Source organism: Rhinatrema bivittatum, chromosome 4 (genome assembly GCF_901001135.1).
Source record: "Rhinatrema bivittatum chromosome 4, aRhiBiv1.1, whole genome shotgun sequence".
In the NCBI taxonomy this organism is placed as follows: Eukaryota; Metazoa; Chordata; class Amphibia; order Gymnophiona; family Rhinatrematidae; genus Rhinatrema; species Rhinatrema bivittatum.
The window spans coordinates 26,472,930-26,495,290 of record NC_042618.1 but is presented as its reverse complement, the minus strand read 5'-3'; the positions used below and the strand labels follow the sequence as shown (position 1 = coordinate 26,495,290).

General features: G+C 50.1%; 1 protein-coding gene across 1 annotated transcript in view; it reads left to right on the top strand.

Annotated features, from left to right (window-relative positions):
• Window positions 1-13,654: 13,654 nt before the first annotated feature.
• SYNE3 (spectrin repeat containing nuclear envelope family member 3) overlaps window positions 13,655-22,361 on the top strand; it is an 86,246-nt gene continuing 77,539 nt past the window's right edge. Inside the window, exon 1 of the mRNA XM_029597884.1 lies at window positions 13,655-13,743. The gene's annotated coding sequence lies outside the window, so the exon portion shown is untranslated. The remainder of the gene's footprint in view (window positions 13,744-22,361) is intronic.

Below are 22,361 nucleotides of genomic sequence, written 5' to 3'. Positions count from 1 at the left end.
AGGTTTCACCTTCTCACGCATCTGCAAGTCCACAGTGGAAGAATCATCACCCCCTAATACTATCTCAAAGGCAGAAAGCAGCTGATCTGTTCCACAGTAAAATAAAGAAATCATCCAGCTCTCTGCAGTCTGCCTGATGCAAATGTCTGTAGATGATATAACAGCCACCTCATCCAGGATGTGGTAAATCTATTTAATGAGATAGTGTAGCTTGCACTTCTCATGAGTCCCCTACACTAGAACAACATACCAAATGCTTGTAGGATGAAAGGTAAAGTGATTTGTATGCATAACATTAAAAAGTCAGTTTAACAATTAAATTACAGGTAAAAAAAAAAAAAATCAATTAGCATACCAAGGGATATGAGCTCCTGAGTATGTCACACTGTGAGCCCCTGAGCAGCTGATGAGTTGGCACAGCCGATCTTGTACAGGTGCAAAATAGGCCTTAACAGGCTGCGGCTGTTGCACTTGTGGGCTCAACCCAAGAGGAAGGTGGTTGCCTAGCTAACCCCCTCCCCCTAGGGTTGAGCCCGCAGGTTCTGACAGAACTTGCAGTTCTTGATGTAACAGAGACAGCAGAGGCAACACTGAGGGGTGAGAGAAACAAGACAGCGGTCCGGTCCGGGGTCTAGGCAGCAGACAAAGGAGAAAGTCCAGATCTGTACCGAGGCCAAGGCAGGCAGCAAGCAGAGCTGTAATCCAGGTCCGTTCCAAGGTCAAGGCAGGGGTCAAAGCACGAGAAGGCAGTCTAGAGGGTAGTACACAGCAGGACCGAGGAAACACCGTGAAGGAGGACTGAAGCAGAAGGACCAGGGAACAGGACAGAAACACGAAGTGAGGCAGGGACCAGGAACAGTGCAGGAATACAGGAATAAGTCAGAAACACGCTGAGCAACAAGCACTGCTGAACCCAGGAGGAGACCTGTTGCAAAGGCGCTGGTCAGCTGTGCGAGCGGGGTTTAAATTCCCTGAGTGGATGACATCATCAGCAGGCGCTGCAAGGGGAATTCCTGCTGCAGGGTCTACGTGTTAGAAATGTGCGCACGGCTAAGGATCATCAGGGAGCAGCAGCATGGTGGAGGCACAGCCTAACAGGTGAGTGAGGCCTGCTGCGGAGTGGCTAGCCCGGTCGGCCAAACGTAAACAGAGTAAATGAAAGCATGGGAGGAAATTGTTGCGCCCGTCGGTCACAGGCGGCTGCGACCTTTGCTGCTCACCTCCTTTCTCTATGCAGCTCCGAGTCTGAGGAGAATGGCAGCCTCCGCTTCCACACGCCGACCCTCATGGCGTGCCCTGGACGGCGTGTGCGCTTCTGGCAGCCATCTTACATCCGGGGTTACCTAAGGCATGCGCGCATGCGCCTGTCCCCTTCTTAAACGCATCATGGTGGAAACTTCGGGGGCATCCCCACCGCATGACGTCATCTTCCTACCATACTTAAACTCAGCTGACTTCTTGCAAGATGAGTTAGCAAGGATTCCTGTCCTGCTATTTCTGCCACACTGGGACTCCGTCTCGCTATCCTACTGGGTGACCTAGGTACCCGCTCCTCGGGGACCTTGCAGCACTCAGGGCTATCTGCTCCTCCGAGAGCCATTACTTTCTGTTTCTCTGTTCTAGTGAGTTCCTGCATCATCCTCGGACGACCCTTGCTGTTCTTGTTCGGACCTCCTCGATCCCTGATCCTCCATCTTACTTCTACAGTACTGGCATGAGTACAGAACCTGCTCTTCAACGTTTGTGGCACGGATCCTCAGTTTACCCTGCTTGCAGGCCACTACCGGATCCCTCCAGTCTTGTGCAACTTCTCATCGGCTTCTGGCCTACCCCACGCTGCGGACCACTACCGGAATTACCAGCACAAGCTATGCCTAGAGAAGGTATTCACCGGACTACTCCACGCTGAGGATTACTACTCAGACCGACTCTCTCGGGACTGACTCTATTGATCCACTCCTCAGATCACCATTGGCTGTATAATAAAATTGTTTCCTCTGTTGTCCATCACTGCTGAGACCTTGCCTGTTGTGGTAAGGGCCCACAGGGCTCCTCCCTGTGGGCGGAGTCTTCACCTGCCACGACCCAAGGGCCCACTACTAGTTCAAGACACACTGAACGTAACAGATTGCTAATTCCATTGTCCCGGCTCAACTTTCACCCTTGCAGACCATTCCTGGCCTGGCCCAACAGATCACCGAGCAACAGAGGTCTCTCGACACATTGGCTACTGCCTTTAACCAACTGAATTTCATACTGAAGGTTTCTTCTATTTCCAGCGAGAATGCATCACCCCCGGTGATTACCGGGCGAACTACAGTTCCTCTACCAGCCTCCACGTGTTTCACAGGAGAATCCCTGTTGTGTAGGGGCTTCCTCAATCAATGCTGTATGCATTTTGCTCTACAACCAGCTTACAGTACTTTCCTATTGCTACTACCAAGATTACTTACATTTTGTCCCTGTTGGATGGGAAAACCTTGGCTTAGGCTTCACCCCTTTGGGAACGCAATGACCCAATCCTACATGACTTGCCTGGATTTCTGGCTCTCTTTAAATCAGTTTTTGATGACCCCGCTTGCCAGTCTGTTGCCGGTTCGGCGCTCCTGGATCTACAACAGGGAAACAAACCACTCCCCCCCCCCCCCCCGGCACACTCTCCCCCTATCTTCTGTGGGGACTTGCTGGTGGCAACAGAATTACTGTTTTGCATTTGCATTTGCACTACGTGATTCTCAGCAAGTTTGTGCCTGACAGTGCCTGAATTCTGATGCTATTTGCATGAGGCTATGATAACTCTCTCTTTGGTTAAAAGTACCCAGGGCTGGTGCACCAGAGTGGGCAAACCATGCATTTGCATGGGGCAGGAACTCCTGAGGGAGTGTCGGTGCAGCAGACAACAGCGGAGAAACAGCTCTTTCTTCTTCTGCCCCTCCCCCCAAGCTGCAGGCAAGAAAAGGCGACGTTGCTCACCTGTAACAGGTGTTTTCCGTGGGCAATGGGACGTTAAGTCACACTACAGGGTGATGTCATCCGACAGTGCTGAGTTGGGTACTGATCTCTCGAGCTGATCTTCTAGAACTTTCTCAGACACACGCAGTTGCATTCACGCCAAAAGCCACTACTGTGCCTCGCCCATTCTCCCTCAGTCACAGTAGGAAGCTGAAAATACGAGGTGAGAACAGGCAAGGAACAATAACAACAATGGAGAAAACAAAAGCCCTTCTGGGGAAGAGGGAGGGAGCATGTGACTGAATGCACCGCTGTCCTCAGAAAACACCTGATACAGGTAAGCAACTTCACTTTTTCTGTGGACAAGCAGGACTACAGTCACACTACTGGGACTTCCGAGCAGAGGAAGGGAACAGAAACTTCCTAAAGCTCTGTCAGTACTCATGACAACACCCAACAGGAACGAAGACCGCTGAGTTAAATGGTACTTTGCGTCATGTTCACCCAAAAGAGTCCGTCTGTTGTCTCTGTTTCTGGTTTTGTTTGGATTTTTTTTTTTAAAGAATGCAGCTAGGAGGCTGCCTGGAGAACAGAGTAACCATAGGCAGTCAGTGGAGGACTCCCAGTCCAAGCAATAGTGTAGAGCAAAGGATTGAGGGGTTCACCACGTAGCCACTTTGCAGATTTAAAAAAGGGAGGCAGCGTTGTTGAAAGCAGCCATGGATGCCTGTGCCTGGACCTGGTGTGTCTTAATGTGAGAGGGCACAAGACGAGCCAATGTCAGCACAGCAAAAGGAAATGCAACTGGTTTGGTTTGAGGACCGGCTAGCCAAGGTGGTTAAGAGTCACAGGAGACAAAGAGCTGAGATGTGGAATGCAAGGCTTGAGTGCACTGCAAATAAACATGCAATGCCCAGTTACAGTCCAAAGAATGTAAGCGGGTTTTCTCATGAGGAATCGGAGAAAAGGAAGGAAGGGCAATGGGCTGATTCATATGGAAAAGTGGCACCACTTTGGGGAGAAACTTTGGATGTGTCCAGAGGAAGACTTTGTCAGGAAACAGCTGAAGGTAAAATGGCTATATGACCAGGGCCTGAAGCTCACTGAGATGGCATGCCAACGTGGCCACAATCACAAAAAACACTTTCCAAGATACCAGGCGACGTCATGTCTAAAGACTCGAATGGAGCTCCAGTCAGATGAACCAGTACAAAGGAGACATCCCACTGAGCTGGCAGCATTACAACCAGTGGCTGAAGGTTGAAAAGGCCTTCAATGAATTGGGAGGCCAGACATGTCTGAGAGAATGGTTTGCCACTGATGCAGTCATGGAAGTCCGAAATAGCGGAGGGATGAACCATCACCAAAGTTGTCTTCAGACCCGAGTCAGAGAGGTTCAGCAAGTAGCACAACAGGAGCTGAACGGAGAATGTGGAGGGAAGAAGTCTATGAACCGCAACCCAGACACAGAAGGAAATCCACTTAGAGCTGTAGGACCTCTGAGTGGAGGGCCGACGGGCAGAAAGTAAGATATCCTGGAAGTCAGCAGAAAACGCCAAGGCAGAGCCTAAGGACCTTGTAGCATCCAAGCAGTAAATGCCAGCGTAAGCAGATTTGGATGAATCAAGATTCCGTTCTGTTGAGTGAGAAGGTCTTGGCATGTGGAGAGGTGTACAGGAGGGCACAACAATAAGCGCAGGAGCCAAGGGAACCACAGCTGCCTGGGCCAATGAGGCACAATGAAAATACCAGGGACCCCTCTGTGCAAGACCATCTTAAGTATGGTCTTGGAGATGAGTTGGAATGGCGTAAAAGCGTAGAGGAGACTCTGCCCCCACTGAAGGAGAAAGGCGTCTGATGCTATGTATTGTCAGAGGAGATGAGAGCTTGAAGCAGAAATGGGGCAGTTTGTGGTTGTCTGAGTAAGTGAAGAGAGTCACATCCAGAAAACCACTCTGAGAAGAGATGCTATGTACTACTGCTGGATGGAGGGACCATTCGTGGGGTTCCAGGCAATGACTCAGTGTGTCCGCTAGCTGGGTGGATCGCCTTGCAGGTATACTGCAGAGAGCTGAATCTGGCAAGGGGATGGCCCAGATCCAGAGACAATAGGTGAAAATGAAAGACTAAAGTACCTCTATTTACCAATAGTTTGAACCCAAAACGAAAACAATTTTTTGTTAGTTTAATGACCTCATACCAGGCTTAATGGTGCAATTTCTGCACAGCCATTCACCATAATGTGCGGGATAGCATGTATTGGTTGCTTTCACCACACTATGTTTAATCATCGGTCATTAAAATATTTTTTCATGCTATGGGTACTGTGGCAGATGACCACTCCCATGGGGAGGGGTCCCGTGGGGAGCCACAGTACTGGGCTAGACTCAGGACGCACAAACACAGAATTAGATCTTTTATTGTACAGCTTGATGAATACCACCAGAGATGGCAGTAGTGAGGTAGTCTGGATGTAGAGTCTTGGGACCCTTGGCAGAGGGGACCCTTCTCACCCCGTTGGTATAGGGGAATTCCAGTGCAGGTTTCCCAGCAAGGCAGAGCTGTAGATGAGACAGACTGATAGTTAGATTACTCACTAGATGGTAGCTGCAGGTATGCGATTCCACCAGGCTGAAGTAAATGGTACTGACAAGTCCACCATATATGATAAAACAACCCAACACTTCCATAACCCTTCCAGCACTTGTCATGTCCATGAGGAAAAGCGGTGTGCAATTTCTCAGGCATTAAGTACTATTATAAGAAGAAATTACTGCTTATCTGATAATTTCCTTTTCTTTAATAAGGACAGGTGGATCCAGAAACAGTGGGTTATGCACCTCTACCAGCAGATAGAGACGAAGCACAGCTGACAGCACGGTATATATACCCCTGCAGTGACATCAGCCCGCCAGTATTCTCTGCAAAAGCCAACTGTGGACAAACTAACACAAACTTGATCATTCCAGCACTCAGCCAACAGGAAAACATTGCGCTCAGACAAAATGTAACAACACTTACCAGTGACCCCTGGACCACGCAGCCACGCAGGAGAACAATAGCCCAACCATCCAGCAGCCAAGGGCAGGAAGTGGATCCACTTAAGGAAATTATCAGGTAAATAGTAATTTCTCCTCTTAGCATACGGACAGGTGGATCCAGAACCAATGGGATGTAGCAAAGATGCTCCCAAACAGGGCGGGAGGCTGCTCAAGGTCCGATCAACATCGCACGCGCAAAGGTTGTGTGCTCCCAGGCCTGCACGTTCATGCGGTAATGCCTGGAAAAGGTGTGTACGGAGGATCATGTCGCAGGTCGGCAAATTTCGTCAGGAGTCAAAAAATCTAATTTCCTTCAGCCCTAGTGGAATGAGCCCAGCTGTATTAGCCCAAAAATTAGATGCTCAACACACAAAACTGAGCTCCCACCTGGACGCTCGGACAGTGCATGTAAATAAGTTCACACATGTGCATGCACGCATAACTAAGCGCCCAGGCAAGCTCCCCTATGCGTCCAACTAGAAGCACTACCGGACGCATAGCTGAGCGCACAAGCACGAACCACTTCACCTGAAGAGGGCAGTCTAACCCACAAGAAAATCCACGCGAAAATGCAGGAGCAGCAAACTCAAGCCTGAGAGTGGGGCCTAGCCAAAAAAAGCTGCTCAACTCTCCAAGCTGGCCATGTCCCCTAAGCTCCCCCAGAGGCGGGAATGAATGTCGGATCAGCACGTCAAGCAAGGAGACCGGAGGGGAGAGGAATCCCTACTTAACTCCCCTTCTTCTCTTTCTTTTTTTTTTTTTTTTTTTTAATTACCTGAGCTCAGCTCATCTGGCTGAGAACAAGATCAGTCTCCGGCTGCGGGGGCAGAAGGCAAGGACATTCACCACTGTGCTCGGTTTCCTGCACCCACTTGCCTTTTGGTTGGAGTTTTTTTTACAGCTAAGTCCACGCCGGCTGAAAACCAGCTACCAGACCAAGGCGCTCATCTGAGAGATGGATCCAAGGATATCACCTCAGGAATTCTCGACTGAGGGAGGGACCATAAGGTATCACCACAGGAGAGCGGGGTGAATTAATTTTCCTTCTTCTTTTCTCCTGCTAAAACTTAAAGCATTCCCCAGTAGGGAGATGCACATCCACCATCTGCTGGAGACGGAGAGTACTGGCAGGCTGATGTCAGTGCAGTGGTATATATACCGTGATGTCAGCTTTGCTCTGTCTCCATCTGCTGGTAGAGGTGCATAACTCACTGGTTCTGGATCCATGCACTGCCTCACACACATCCCCTCCTCCCGCATGGTTCTCATGCCCTCCCATACTCTGGCTCTCTTTCATCGCGTCAGACAGCCCAAGTTTGTATTGCTGATTTCATGGAGATGGGGGGGGGGGGGGGGGACACACACGGACCGCATCATCTCCCCTTCCCATGTTTCCCTCAGAATTCACTTCCTCCTCACCTCCCAAATATCCCCCCCCCTCTTGTACCACCCCCTCCTAACATCCACCAGCATTCACCCTCTCTCACACCACCACCACCCACCTTGCACTACCAGCATTCACCTCCTCTTCAAGTCATCCCCATTCAGCACTTACTTACGTAAAAGGATTTCTAGACTGCACACTTCCCTCCTCTCCCTCCCATCCATCACTGACAGCTCTCTGACTGTACTGTAGTCTGGGTCGCACGCCTCCTTCCACCTCCCCCAGGCTGCCCTCAGCTGAATCTGGAGTCCTGGGAGAGGGGGCAAGGTGGGAACAGGTGATACTAAAGGCACACAAGCAGAACCGAAAAGAATAGCTCTGCCCCTCATGCCAGCCCCTCTCCTCCCGTGGAGATAGGAGGGGAAGGGAGGCGAGCCTGGAGCAGGCACCAGCTGGAAAGATCCCCTTCTCAGTTCCTCCCTTCCCGTGTCCCGCAGTCTGCCTGGAAGGAACGGGCTGGAGCAGTACAGAAGGCCTAACTGAGATCTGAGACACTGGCCAATAGATTTGGGACAGGAGCCCCTGAGTGCCCACCGCTGGCAAGGCCTATGGAGGGCCACAGGAGGGGACATGCAGGTTGAAATCCCAGCTTGGTGCTTTAAGTCGCAGGCAAAGCAGGTGAAAGGTCCACAGGTAAAAACTTAACCCGTGGCATGGCCAGGCCTTGCATTTTCAAAGGAAATCTCTGCGGGGAGCTTCCCTTTGAAAATACACTTGCAATAAAGCAACCAGGGCCAGTGCAAGAGTATTTGGCATCCTAGTTGAACTTTTGGTCGTGCACCCCTCCCCCCCTTACCTATTGGCAGCAGCTCCAGCACAGTCCTCCCTTCTTTGGATGAATTGGCTGTGTCCCTCTGAGCCTTGTGCTCTGGGACACAGCCTAATGGAGGCACGGGCCCTGCATGGTCCTGCAAGCCTCCTTCGGGGTTTCAAAATTGCCCCCTTAACTCACTACCAGGCATAATTTTGTGCTTCTCTGTCACCTTCTTATCACTCTACTAACACATAAACCCCTTCCCCTTCTACCATTACAATGTAGAATTAAGAGTTAACTAACAGGCGGGCCGATGCAACATTGGCGCACGTTAAAGGGGCACTCGTGGTTGAGCGCCCGCTCCCGTAACACGCGCCGATCCACTTCTCCGGGGCGCTCAATGCTAAATGCAAATGGGCTGTCGCGGTAAAAAGGAGGCGCTAGGGGAAACTGCGCGCTCCTAGTGCCTCCTCGGCAGCGGGAGCCCGGGAGAGGTGGCTGTCAGTCACTTAGGAAAACCGATGCTCAATTTTACAGCGTCCGTTTTCCTAACCTGACCGCCAGCACGCTTTCTTTTTTTGGGGGGGGGACATTTCTAATTTTTTAATTCCCCGACTTAATATCGCCACGAGCAGGCGTTAATTTTGCAGAGTAAAAATGTGCACCTCTGGTGCACATTTTTTTTTTTTTTTTGCATGGAGGGGAATCGATAATAACCTCATCAACATGCATTTGCATGTGCTGAGCGCGATTACCCGTCGTGTGCCATTGGACGCGCATTTTGGATGTGCCAACTCCCGTTTTTGCCTCGGGGGGGTTATGGACGAGCATCCAAAACATGCGCCCAATCGCGGGTTAAACCGTGCGCTGCAGCCAGCGCACGGTGTAACATCGGACTGAAGGTGTGGATGATATCCTTTTTCCTGGACTAAATACATCTGTGACTAGCTTTGGAGTTTATCCTCCCTTTATCAGGTCAGTGGGGAAACAGCACAGTTAACTCTGGGTTTAAATAGTACAGAGTCATCTAGGACTTAGGCTGCCTGCTTATGCCAATACAGCTCAGTAAAGGGACGAGGATGAGAGCATCCTTATTACGCCTGTCTATGGCAACCGACTAAAACATGGCTCACGAGCTTAAACTTACTCCCCACTTTAAATGTGTGGGGAAGCAATGGAGCCTTAAACTGGTTGGGGTCCCGAGGTCACTTTGTCTTCCCACCTATTTCATAATACATTTTTTTGTAGCATACTTACCGCTTTCAGCCTTCAAAATATGGAAGGCGAAAGGTATATATGGGATGGGAGAGATCTGGGAAGCGGGACGCATGCTTTCATTTGAGCAGATCTGTTTTGAGATCTGAGCTTCATTCTGTTGAATTTCTCTCATTTCAACAACTATCATCCTTTCTCCTTAATATCAAAGTTCATTCTCAATTAATGTTGGGAAAGTCTTTATTTGAAGGTTTCTGCCCTTCGGGGGTAAATTTAAAGTTTACTACCTACTCAGTGTTAGAGAGAAAGAGAAACCTAAGCACATACTCTCACGGGAGGGTGATCTGGAGACAACCTACCGCGTGCTCGCAAGGTATCTATCTCAACTTTACTGACAGAAAATTGTTACAAGATGTTATACCGATGGTATTACCCTCCTGAGCGGCTACACAAAATGTACCCCAATATTAGTAGCTCCTGCTGGAGGGAGGGTGGTAAAGATGGGACATTTATGCATATCTGCTGGGATTGTTCCATTATTCAGGGGACGTGGAAGCAAATCGAGTCTTCCATCGCTGCTTTATTGCATATCCGTTTTGCATTACTTACACCTGAGCCAGGGTTGTCTCTGGGGCAGAACATGTCGATACAGCAAATTTGTGTCGCAACGACACTTGAGATTGCAACCTACTGGGGACACCAATCTGCACCGGCGACTAGTAAATTTATGAATCGACTGGACAGAGTCTGCACACTGAGTAAACTTTCAGCTGTTAAATGGAACAATATGCAGAAGTATCACTCAATCTGGGCTCCTTATCTTCTTGGGAAAACGAATGTCTCCTTATAACTATTCCTGGCTTGATATTTGTTGAATTGCTGCGACATCAGACATTGAATCTCAGTTTTGCCTTTCTTTCCAAGCTACTTGCTGTAGCTCCTCTGGCAGTACTAGCAAGTGTTAAGTGAAACTATCTGCATGCATCTGGGGGGGGGGGGGGGGAATTTAATGTACATGGAAAAATGTTCTGGATTGTTATTGAGTTCTAATGTACTGGCATATTGAAACCAATACAGAGATAATAAAAAAAAAAAAAGAAAATCCTTATTAAGTCCTTTTGTGCTTGCTTCAAAGTGTTTGATCATTCTAATTCCAAATGCTTTCTTGTGCACTCCCAAAGTTCCCTTTAGGTACCCCAGTTATTTATTTATTTGTTGATTTTTATATATACCGCCATTCGTCGGAACATCCTGCCGGTTTACATTGTAACAAATTAACAAGAGAGTGAAATACAATAAACAGGGAAGAGGAAGGGGGAGCAGCAATGAAGGAGGAGAGAGGACAGCAGTAGGAAGGATAGAGAAAGAGATTTTATAGGAACATTCGAAATATAAATTAACAATAAACAATATATGTACAGGTGGATATTGAAAAAAATATAAATTAACAATAGACAATATATGTACAGGTGGGCTGGTAGGTACCAGACCATTGATGTCAGTGAAAGGGATAGAAGGGGGGGGGGGGAGGGAGGGACAGAGAAGGATAAGCTAAGGGTGGAGGAGGGGAACTAATAACACAGTATTTAGTAGTCTTTGCTAGGGGGAAGAAACACTGTATTGTGGAGACTTTGCTTGGGGGGGGGGGGGGAAGAAAAGGGGAGAAAGAGGAGAGGCAGATAGGAGGAGGGGATGGTGAGTGGGGCTGTTATCATTGTCATGTAACCTAGCATTCATGTCTATGTTCAGGCAATGTCATCTTTTGCCTTGACCTACTCATTCTGTTCTGTTACGATTTTGCAACCCTCATTGTACCCCCCGATTCAGACCTCTGTGCCGTCTCCCCACCTGCAGAGGCATCACGTGAATTCTGCTCATGGCTATCCTCAATGGCCATCGACTCAGCCTGTCTCGCAGCCTCCACGCCACCAGGAGTCCTCAGCGAGCTCGGCCTCCAGCTTTGCCCAGCTCCTCCTCACTGCTTTCACCTCACCTGAACGCCAGCCCTTTGTATCCCAGCTCTGCCATTCTTTCCTTGCCTTCTCATGGAGTAACCTTTGGTTCCTTGACCTGGACACTGTTATTCTTGCCTTGTGGTCTCCATGCCTTGAGGCCTCCAGGCCTTCTTGCTCCTTGCGGTCTATCTAGGCCTACCTCTTGGCTTGTGGCCTGTCTAGGCCTCTCTTTGTACTTAGAGGCCTACGGGCCTCCTGCCTTCAGGCTTCCATGTTTGTTTATTGTTCTCTGTTGTCTTGCTTTGTCCTTCTCTAGTCCTGTCTCGGTTAGGTCCTGTTGTGCCCTGCCCTGTTCCTGTACTCACTCCCTATCTTGTCAGTGTTTTGTTTTGTCCACGGCCTCATCTGATGCAGCCTGTCCACAGCCTTGCCTGGCCCAGCCTACTCAAGACTCACATTGTCCAGCCAATCCAAGCCTTGCCTAAAACAGACTCACGATGATGTACTGCCACCGCGGCCAAGCCCTACTGACCCCCAGAACCCAAGCGCTCTACTGTGGGGGAGGGGCAGAAAATCGGCCCATGCTGTGCGCTGCCGTCCTGTACTGTTCCTCGGGATGGTGGACCCAGAGTCCAGCCCAGCACCTCATGACGTGTTCTGTCCCGAGGAAGGGCGTGGAACCTCCGAGAGGAAGTAAAGAAATGCATATAGTGCAATAAAAAGGCGTGACCTCCTACCCTTACAATATACATTTTGTTTTGTTTGTTGACCTGTATTTCCAAAAAAGGAAACCAATAAAGTAGTGGAGTAGATGCCATCGTTGCTAGGCGGACAAATGTGTAAAGAGGGAAACTTCTTCCACTGCTTCTTCCTGTAAAGTTATCCAAGGCAGTGGACCCAAAAGCTGACATCTTTCAAGAAGAGATCTCCCTGCTAAAGAACCCAGAAAAGCAATTCCTCCATTCAGTACAGTCTGTTCACAGAATAACATAATAGTGGCTCCTAAGGATTGACTTATATGCAAAAAAAAAAAAATCTTCACTTGCAAATAGAGATCACGTGTGTGCAAACCGTTCTTAAATTAAAGAATGTGTAGGAGGAAGCAAATCAAAATAAAGAACAAGGTGTGGGGAGGGGGGAGAGAACACCACAATTACTACTAATGGATGTAGTAAAAATTGTCTTACGAAACAATTAATATTATACACTGCAGCTTCTGAGCAGAGTGGTGTGTGTGTGTGGGGTGTTTAGAAACCTCCAGGGGCTATGCCTGATTTCAACCCAATGTGAAAGCACAACGGTCATGCCCTGATCTTCCCGACACTGGGGTCTCTGCATTCATTCTCTTTCCGGTTCCGATTCCCTGCAGCAGCAGCAGCAGCAGACTTGCAGAGAAGTGAGGGCCATGTGTGGGCATCTCCCGGGCGCTGTCACTAACCCCCTGCAGTTCCCCTAAAGCTGCAGCTGGCTCCAGCAAGCCTCAGGCCACTCAGTAGATCATTCGATCGCATCGATGGACGAGAACATAACATCCTATTAAAAAAAAAATAAACAACTCACTCCACAAGTCAGAACAATCTGCACTAACTGTCAAGATTTCAAACCGTGACAACCCTACCTATGAAAAGATAGCATTACAAATAAACGATAAAAATTAGAACACCAATGCACCTCATAGTAGGACATACAAGATTGCAAAACAGAACACGCCGGACTGCAATAGATCCTTACAGGGAACCCGCATACTAGCAGAATAGCTCACTTTGGTCACAACGCAAAACATAGAAAAGACCCTCACAAAATATAGAAGTGACTACAAACGGGAAATAAGGAACATACAGACAAAAAAACCCTGAACTCCCAAGAAGACAGGATCCGCATGTAGTGTAGCTCTGGGGAAATAGAAATGCGTTCGCAAAGACAGAGAAATACATTTTCCAAAAGATGATTGAGAAACTCAGAAACTTCCCACAACAGAATAAGCAGGAAAAACTTTATAATCCTGAGGGAAAGAAGACAAACAGCAGCAGTTATTGCAGGCGTTGGAGCCTGTCACCAAGCCAGAAACTAATCTGAGCAGGGCCAATGAGGAGCAGCACCCGAATATGCGCATTGTCCTGACTTATTTATGACTTTTGGCACCTCCTGCACCAATAAAGTATCTAGGATCCGAAGGGGCGGGGCAGGCAGCTTGGGCGACCGTGCGCGCTTACTCTTGCCTAGGGGCCGGGTGTCAGGGGCGCCTGTCACCGAGGAGGAGGAGGAGGAGGAGGAGGAGGAGGGCGGGAGGCGGAGACGATCTCTGCTGCCTTCTAGTTTAAGCTCGATCCTCCTCGGCATCCCAAAGGAGGAGCGTGAGAGGCCGGCTTGGTGCCCGATCTGGTAAGTGGACCCCCGACCCCCCCAGCCGCTGTGTCCGGGCGCCCGGAGGGAAGGAGTTGGCTTGGTTGTAGAGGGCAGCATGCGTCTCCTCTGCTCGTCCGGTGTGCCGGGGCTGGGCAGGGCTCAGGACGTCTTCCAGCGGATCGAAGCGCAGTTTCTCCCGCTAAGTGCGAAGAGCAACGCGACAGCCGGGGAAGTGCAACGGATCTACAATAACACGGAGTGGGGAGGGGGAGAGACACTGTTGCAAAGGAAAAGTAACGCGAGTCTTCCCCCTCCGCCCCCGCCGTAGCTGCTGCGTTTTCCCGGCGATCCGTTCCCAGTCGTGTTTTTACAGTTTATTGCAGAAGATTTGTACTTTAGCGCCGTTGATCGGGAGGCGGGCGGGTTGGGAGTGAGATGTGCCGCGGGTATTAATAGATCTGCAGACTTCCTAAGCCTGTGGTGTGTGCGGGAAAGGATGATCTGCAGCAATAACAACTCATGGCAAGCAGCGCAGATGAGTACAGGGAGGGATCGGAGCTGTCGAGGGGGGGGGGGGGGAGGATCTCAGTCTTGGACCGGTGTTGGGGTGTGGGGCTGGACTCGGCTCTGGATAGGATGGAGGATATCGGTTCTGGGTTTGGAGAGAGATCTCCGTTCTGGGGACAGATGGTGTTCTTGGTTTAACGGGTAGTGGTGGTTCTCGGTTCTGGGGATAAATTCAGGGGGTAGATAGCGGTGGTTCTCTTGGCGGTGATGTCGGCTCTGGGACCTTTGGTGGATCTCTTGTTTTTTGGTAGAAGAGGGTGTTCTGTTCTCGGCTCTGGGTGGTGCTCTGAAGGGATCGCTTTTTTGCGGGACATGTGGGCTTGTGGTGTAGCGTTCCAATCCAGCTGTCACTGGCGTGGGACGGCGGCCGTGGCGACCAATCAGAGCGCAGGATGAATAATCGGCGTTCCAGAATGTCAGGGGCCCGGGTGGAAGGCGCGTGACGAAGAGCCGAGGGCGAGGAGCTGGGGGGTGAGGGTTCAGCGTGGCCAGTTTGGCTCGCAAACCTACCAAGGACGATAAGTAAAACCCAAAACACTTTTTCAAAATAGGTTTTCCTGAATGGCACGGAATAGGCTAAATGCATTTACTAATCCTTTTTCAGTTATTCTGGGTGGGGCTCGTAAGAGCATTATGCGTGCAAATTAAATTATGGAAGATAAAACTTTTTTTGATGTTCCAAAACATAGTCCATAATAGGTGTATCGTATCACTTCTTTCATACTTCTTTGTTAGAGAAGTAATGTGCTTATTGAAGATGCTTGGAGTCCTAGGGGTTAAATCACTTTAATTGCAGCATTCTTTTCCATATTTGTATTCTCTTCAGGGCTGATTTTAGGAGGGTGCGAGGACCGTTGCAAATCAACAGAAGCTGGGCCTTGGAACAGTGAATTTATAACGTTGGCAATGTGGCCACCATGGAAAAGCGGGATCCTCAAGTATAGGGCCCAGGGTGATCACCCCTGGGTCAGCCCTGATTTTCCTCTCACATTTTATAACTCCTCTCCACCCCTCCTAGCCATTTCCTGAGACCCACCTTGAGCCCTATTGATTGTAATGGCACAAGCACAACCCGCAGTGCTCCAGACTGAGCCCGCTGAGGGCAATCACCAAGAAGCGTGTGTGTGTTGCATGTGATTTTTTTGTTTTGGTTTTTTTTTAACTGGGCTTCTGTGCCTGCTTGACACACAAATACATTTCTGCCCATAAGAATGTTGGAATTGGGGCCAATGTGTTTTGTAACTTGCTGGGAGGTGTACAAGTGTGTGTGCTGTAGGATGTGATGGTGCACAGGGTAGATTGGCTGGCAGAAGCAGAAAAGAAGCCTCATCACTTAATTCAGGTGCAGCACTCAAGGTACTTTTGCAAGACCCAATCACCTACAGTTCTTCCGTATTTTTCTACAATTAGTCACCCTTTAAAAAGCAGATTAAAAAAATGTAAATAAAGCACGTGTAGGTGTGCCGGAGAGGACAGGCATGCAAAACAAATTGTCAAGTGCTTATAGGGGAGTATGCCTGTTGAGCCAGGCAGGTCTGGGATTTTGTACAGTCTGCATATAATCGCACCGTTCCAGTTCCTTAGTGTAATTTTAAAATCATTTCTCTGTTGCCTCTTTTTCGTTGGTTGCTGTTTGTTTCTGTGCCAGAGTGGCTTGGGTGTAGGTGGAGTTTTAATATGGACAAGTGCAAGGTGTTGCATATAGGGAAAAATAACCCTTGCTGTAGTTACACGATGTTAGGTTCCATATTAGGAGCTACCACCCAGGAAAAAGATCTAGGCATCATAGTGAATAATACTTTAAAATCGTCGGCTCAGTGTGCTGCAGCAGTCAAAAAAGCAAACAATGTTAGGAATTATTAGGAAGGGAATGGTTAATAAAACGGAAAATGTCATAATGCCTCTATATCACTCCATGGTGAGACCGCACCATGAATACTGTGTACAGTTCTGGTCGCCGCATCTCAAAAAATATATAGTTGCGATAGAGAAGGAACAGAGAAGAGCAACCAAAATGGTAAGGGGAATGGAACAGCTCCCCTTTGAGGAAAGGCTGAAGAGGTTAGGGCTGCTCAGCTTAGAGAAGAGACGGCTGAGGGGGGATATGATAGGGGTCTTTAAGATCATGAGAGGTCTTGAACGAGTAGATGTAAATCAGTTATTTGTACTTTCGGAATATAGAAGGACTAGGGGGCATTCCATGAAGTTAGCAAGTAGCACATTTAAGACTAATTGGAGTAAATTCTTTTTCACTCAACGCAAAATTAAGCTCTGGAATTTGTTGCCAGAGGATGTGGTTAGTCCAGTTGGTGTAGCTGGGTTTAAAAAAGGTTTGGATAAGTTCTTGGAGGAGAAGTCCATTAATTGCTATTAATCAAGTTTACTTAGGGAATAGCCACTGCTATTAATTGCATCAGCAGCATGGGATCTTCTTGGTGTTTGGGTAATTGCCAGGTTCTTGTGGCCTGGTTTTGGCCTCTGTTGGAAACAGGATGCTGGGCTTGATGGACCCTTGGCCTGAACCAGCATGGCAATTTCTTATGTTCTTATGGAGTTCAGTTTACAAAAGCTCACAGTGAATATGCGTGTAAGGCAAGGGGCAAATCGCTCAGGACCTGGAAGAGTGAAACCGAGGAGGACTGGAAGCAAGGCTCTGTCAATCAGCCGGAGCCGAGAGGTTTTGTATTGGACTCACTCAGGACACCTGTGACCAGCTGCTGCCTTCCTCGGGACGGTGGCCCCAGTACACGAGGAGATGACAGTTTGTGTTACAGAGGGTGGTGTGATGGTGTTTGTTTTCCGAGCGGTGAAAGGACGGCTTGGGGAGGGATGTGTCTGCAGGAGAGTCAGAAAACCGACGGAGACAAAGCAGAATTTATAGCTTTCATAACAATCACCACACCAGCCCTGCAGCGTAACCTGTAATTTATATGCACATTCGAGCTGCCTCACCTGTGCTTCATTCTTAGGCTGATGGAACGAGATGCGCTCGGCTGTGCACACAGCTTCCAATTTAACAAGGAGTTTAGCGCCCAGATGTGAATAAACCTGTGTGCTCCTCCATGCAAATCCCATGATAATGAAGGCAGTAAGCTAGCACCCTGCGATCCAGAGAGGTGCGCTGGCTTAGCTCTGGAAATGTAACTCCTGGACAGAGCTGGAAGAAGGTTTCTGGGGCTGATGTTAGTCTGTGGGGTTGAACCTGCAGTTCGTGACACGGGGCCAAAGTATTCAGCATTTATGTGCATAAAACACGAAGTTGTGCAGCTTCGGTGATCACCTGGCTTATGGCCTTGCCGGAGGAGGCCGCAGTCCTGGTCTCCTTGGTCATGAGAGGCTGGTAAGCCTTTTAGGCCCTCAGGAGGAGTCTGGATAACCAAAGACCTTCCTGGGCCCTCTTCAGCCTTCTCCTGCTCCTTCCGTGACTCCCCTGCTGCAAGGAATCTCCCTAGGACTTCCTCGGTGCTGTCCATCCCCTTGGGGATCTCCAGCCGAGGGAGTTTTCTCCTCAGGGTTGCTTTCATGTTTTCCTCCTCTTCAGGGGCTTCCCCCTCCCCCTGGAGTAGAGTCAACCTGCAGAACGTCTCTGGGCTTTCGTTTCTCGCCAGGCGCCTTCCCCAATCCAGTTTTCCTGAGGTGACTCGACCCGAGGATTCTCCTTGGGACCTGGAGAGGTGTCCCAAGGCCTCGGCCTAGTTCCCAGGGTTGCACCCCTCTGGAGTACCTCCATCTGATGTTTTCTCAGCACTGGTTCTCCCACTCTGGGATCCACTGGTGGTGGTGGGGGCATGCATTGTCCGGGGGGGGGAGGGGGGGAGTAGCCCTAAGTCGACCACTCCTCCCGGGTTCCCTGACTCCAGCGCACAAGCTCTTGCACCGCTAACTTCTCCGCTTCCTGTCTCTGGAAAGCTGCCATCGGGGCTTCCTTATGCCCAGCTGAATAGAAAGGGGGTGGGGCGGCTTCTCTTCCTCCTTGGAATTCACTCTAATATTGAATTGTGGGGGAGTTACACCCACCCTCGCTTCCCACTCAAGAAAATCTAAGAAGAAAGAGCCCCCACCAAAAAAAAAAAAAAAAAGAGCTCTGAAATCAAACCGAAAATCACCAGGAGAAATAAAAACAAAAAAAGAAAATGGGAGGGGTGTTACTCTACTACTTCCAGTCTCTCTGCTCCCAAGGTCCCCTCAACCTCTGGGTGCAGATGTACGAGGGAGGGCGAGGGTCCTAAAAGAACCAAGAAAGTTGCTGGGTTTTCCAACGCCGCCGAATAAGAAACTCGTTCCCCTGGTACACAAAACCAGAAACAAGAGGGGGGGGGGGGGAACTCAAACTGTACTCAGGAGAAGAATCCAAATAAAGGGGGGAGGCTCTGAAAAAAGATAAGGAGGTGAAAAGCAAACAAACAGCAGGAACAGCTCCTCATGGGCGGGGCTCCAGCTGCAGCTCTGGAAAACCTGCCACCGACGTCTCCAGTTAGTCCAGTACAAAAAGGTTTCCGAAGTTCTCCACATCCCAGTGGGCTAACGCGGCGGGCACCAGAGACTTTATTCACAGGACACCGTTGAAAGGATCCCATTGTTAACTGAACCATGGCAGGACAGCGTTCATGTAGTAGATGAAGGCCGATAACAACCGGTTGGTCCCATCCGTTGAGATTTCTTCCTTTCTGGTTCTCTGCCAGGTTTGGTTGGGTAGATGCGCCTATTCGTTCTCACAGGAACCTGCGTTGTTGGGTCAGACCGAGGGTCCATCAAGCCCAGTATCCTGTTTGCAACAGTCACAAGTACCTGGCGAGATCTCAAACAGCAGCTCCCCCCGTCTCCATGTTTTTATCCAGCCTTTCAACCCTGTTTCTGCCACTGCCCCAAGCATCTTGAAATTCTGCGGCAGGGGTGGGGCCTCTGCCGCCTCCGCTGTTTAAGCTATTCCAGGCCTCGTCTTCCTCTTCGATTCTTATAAGAACAAATAACGTAATCCGGTGTCCCCCCTGCCGTGTTTTAACTCTTAACTTGTGTGATGGTCTACGCAGCCGCCAAAATTTGAGGCTCGTGTCCGAAATATGCGGCCTCTCGGGGCTCACTGATGTGTTGGTGTTAACCCTGGTCGCTCCGCGCAGGTCACCCCCCCAGCCTTCGTGGAAGCCCTGCTGTGTAGGGTTGTGTCCGTGCCTGCTCTGTGCACTTTACTCCCCACCTTTTTGGAAGGTGGATGCAGCTGCACCCACCCTTCCGGCCATTGGCTCCTATTTTTTGTTTTTTCCCTTCTTGGGCCCTCAAAGTTTTATATGACTGAGCAAACACTCGAGCCCCCCTTCTTCGTTTCTTCCGCGCCCCTCTGCATCTGCCGCTGCACTCTGCGGGGCCGAGGGTGACGGGGGGCGGATTAGGGTGACTGCCTCGAGGACCCCGCCTTTCCCAGGGACTTGTACTGCTGTCATGGTCCCTCGCCCCTGACATCGCTGGGATCGCTGATGGGCCGGGAGCCGCAGGGCAGAGACTTCAGCAACAGGCCAGGAGATAACGGTGCTCTCCGCTCCCCAGGCCTGGTGCTCTATGTCTATCCCAGGTACCTACATCCCCTCTCGTTTCCTCTGAACCTCCCTCCCTGCCACTCCATATCATGACCCCCCCCCCCCCCTTCTCCTTGAATTTCCTTTTCTGTGGAAAATATCCGCTTCCCGTGTTTTTACTGAAGCTTCGGGTGAATGCTTCTATCGTGCTCCCCCTTTCTAACTCCCTCAAGTACGTTAGTGGAAAGCCTCTGCAAGTCCAGTGGTGAATACGATCCCTGGGAGCTCACCTCGTGCTCACCAGGCATTTGCGTTTGGCGTGTAAGGGACAAAAAAAAAAAAAAAAAAAAGCAAGGGAAACAAGACGCTTCCAGCCATTTCTGTCTGCTCGGCTTTTACTGCGGAGTTTGGGTAATTGCAGACTGCGGCTGCAGTGGGCCGTCGCCCCTAAGCTGGACCTCCCAGTGCCGGCCCGAGCCTGTTCTGTGCGCTGCTCCGTCTCCTCCGAGTCCCCAGGGCTCTAATGTGTGCATGGAATAGACTTAGTTTTTGGGTACTTGCCAGGTTCTTGTGGCCTGGATTGGCCACTGTTGGAGACAGGATGCTGGGCTTGATGGACCCTTGGTCTGACCCAGTATGGCATGTTCTTATGTTCTTATGCCTTCCCGCGGGCTGCAGGCAGGTGTCGCGTCCGGCGTGTTCTGGCACCTGCTCTGGAGCAAATATTTGCAGACAGCCCGCCGTCCAAAGCTGAAACTTTCCAGCTTTCGCTTTTGTTTACAATCCACAAGGACGTTGTTTTTTTTTTTGTTGTTGTTGCAGAAGGAGTCATGGGCCTGTTTTTAATTTGAAAACCGCATCCTGCTTCCAGAAGGCAGGACACCTTCAGATCTGCCCCGTCGGGAGACGTTTGAGATTGGGAACTATACGGTCGGTCACGCGGGCGCTACCCGAGCCTCAATCTGCAACGCCTCTCACTGTGGTGACCGCATAATGTCAAAAAGATGAAAGAATTGAAAGATGGTCCCGTGCCAAGAGGTAAAGAAAACCCCTCAGGCGCTGGAAGACAGAACGTCACAGAGAGAAAAGAAAGGGATGGGGGCAGGGGAAGAGCGGCGGTGCTGTGGGACGTTGTTCAGATAAAGGATGCTGAAGGGCTCCAGGAAAACATGGGAAATGTATTATTAATTTTTTTTTTCTCTGAGACTTTGCTTAGGATGTTAATGGGGAACCCGGTATTCGAGTGCCCCTGTTCGGAGAGAGAGCTGCCAGAGTCTTTGTGCCAGCGGACGAGCTCGCGGTAATAATAATTCTCTTTTTTTTTTTTTTTTTTTTGCGCCTCTGGCCCGCTGGTTCCTCCCTTTCCTCTTCCAGCTCAGTTGGAACCAGTGCGTCTCGGGGCTGCTGCTGCTGCTGCCATGAGCCTTCGCTTGCAGCTGCCCGGGGATTTCCCCCCCCCCCCCCTCCCCCTCACGACTTCCAGTCCGCTCGTCGCAGCCACGGTCCCCGAGGCCGGGAGCCGTGCTCGTGTCTCCGTGGGCTCTAAATCCGGCCACCGGGAGTCCCTCCCCATCCCCTCAGGGGCTGCAGCATCTCCAGCCCCAGGTGTGGCCTGGGGTGCGGAAGGCCCAAAAGGCTGCGGCGAGCGTGGAGAAGACGGAGGTGGGGAGGGGGGTCACAGCTTCACCAGCCCTCGACTTTTAAGCATGGCTGCTGCCTAAGCAGGGCCTGGACGGGAACGTGAGGCTGCCAGGGAGGGGGGGGGGGCTGGTCGAGGAGTCCCCTCTGTGTGAAATGCCTTCATGAGGCGCATAGGCTCTCTTGTGGGGGCCCTGGTGGGCAGCTTGCAGGAAAAACCAGTGCGGCTAACTGCGATGTTTGACTGGGATACTCCCCACCCCCCGATGACAGATTTATTTAAACAAAAAAAAAAAACAAACCCCAAAGATAAAATAAAACAGAACTGACTCATGCGGCATCCGCCAGCGGGACGGATTCGTTTCTCTTTCCGCGCTGGCAGGAAGTCTGCCTCGTCCTGTAACCGGCCGCCCGGCTCTTCTGAAACAGATTTTGCTATCTTTGAAATTTTCCCTTGCGGCCTGAGGCTGCGTCTTTCTGCGCGAGAGCTCTGCGTCCTGGCCTTTTTGATAACCCACCAGTCCGATCCCGGGATTCGCGAGCAGTGAGTTATAGTTTTTTGGGGGGGGGGGGGGGTCAGTTCAGGTGGTAAACCTGATTAAGGGATTCAGAAGACTTGCTGGGGGGGGGGGGAGAGAGGGAGGTGCGGGATTTCTAAAAAGCACAATTTTGAATTTCTGAGGTTCAGGCGCTAATGCCCCGCGAATGGAAAGAAACACTCGGCTGCCTCTTTGAATCCTCATGGTACCTGCATTTGTAGTCATTGGCCTAGGATGCTGACTGCAGTTATACATTAACCAAGTTTATAAGCTTACTGGATGACTTATTTGATGTTTTAGCTTAGATCCGGTATGCGATGCCTGTATGTGATCCCTGTTTTGCTATTTATTGGTTTCTCTCACAGTCTTAAAGTCCTTAATGCCGTTTTGTTACTGAAGA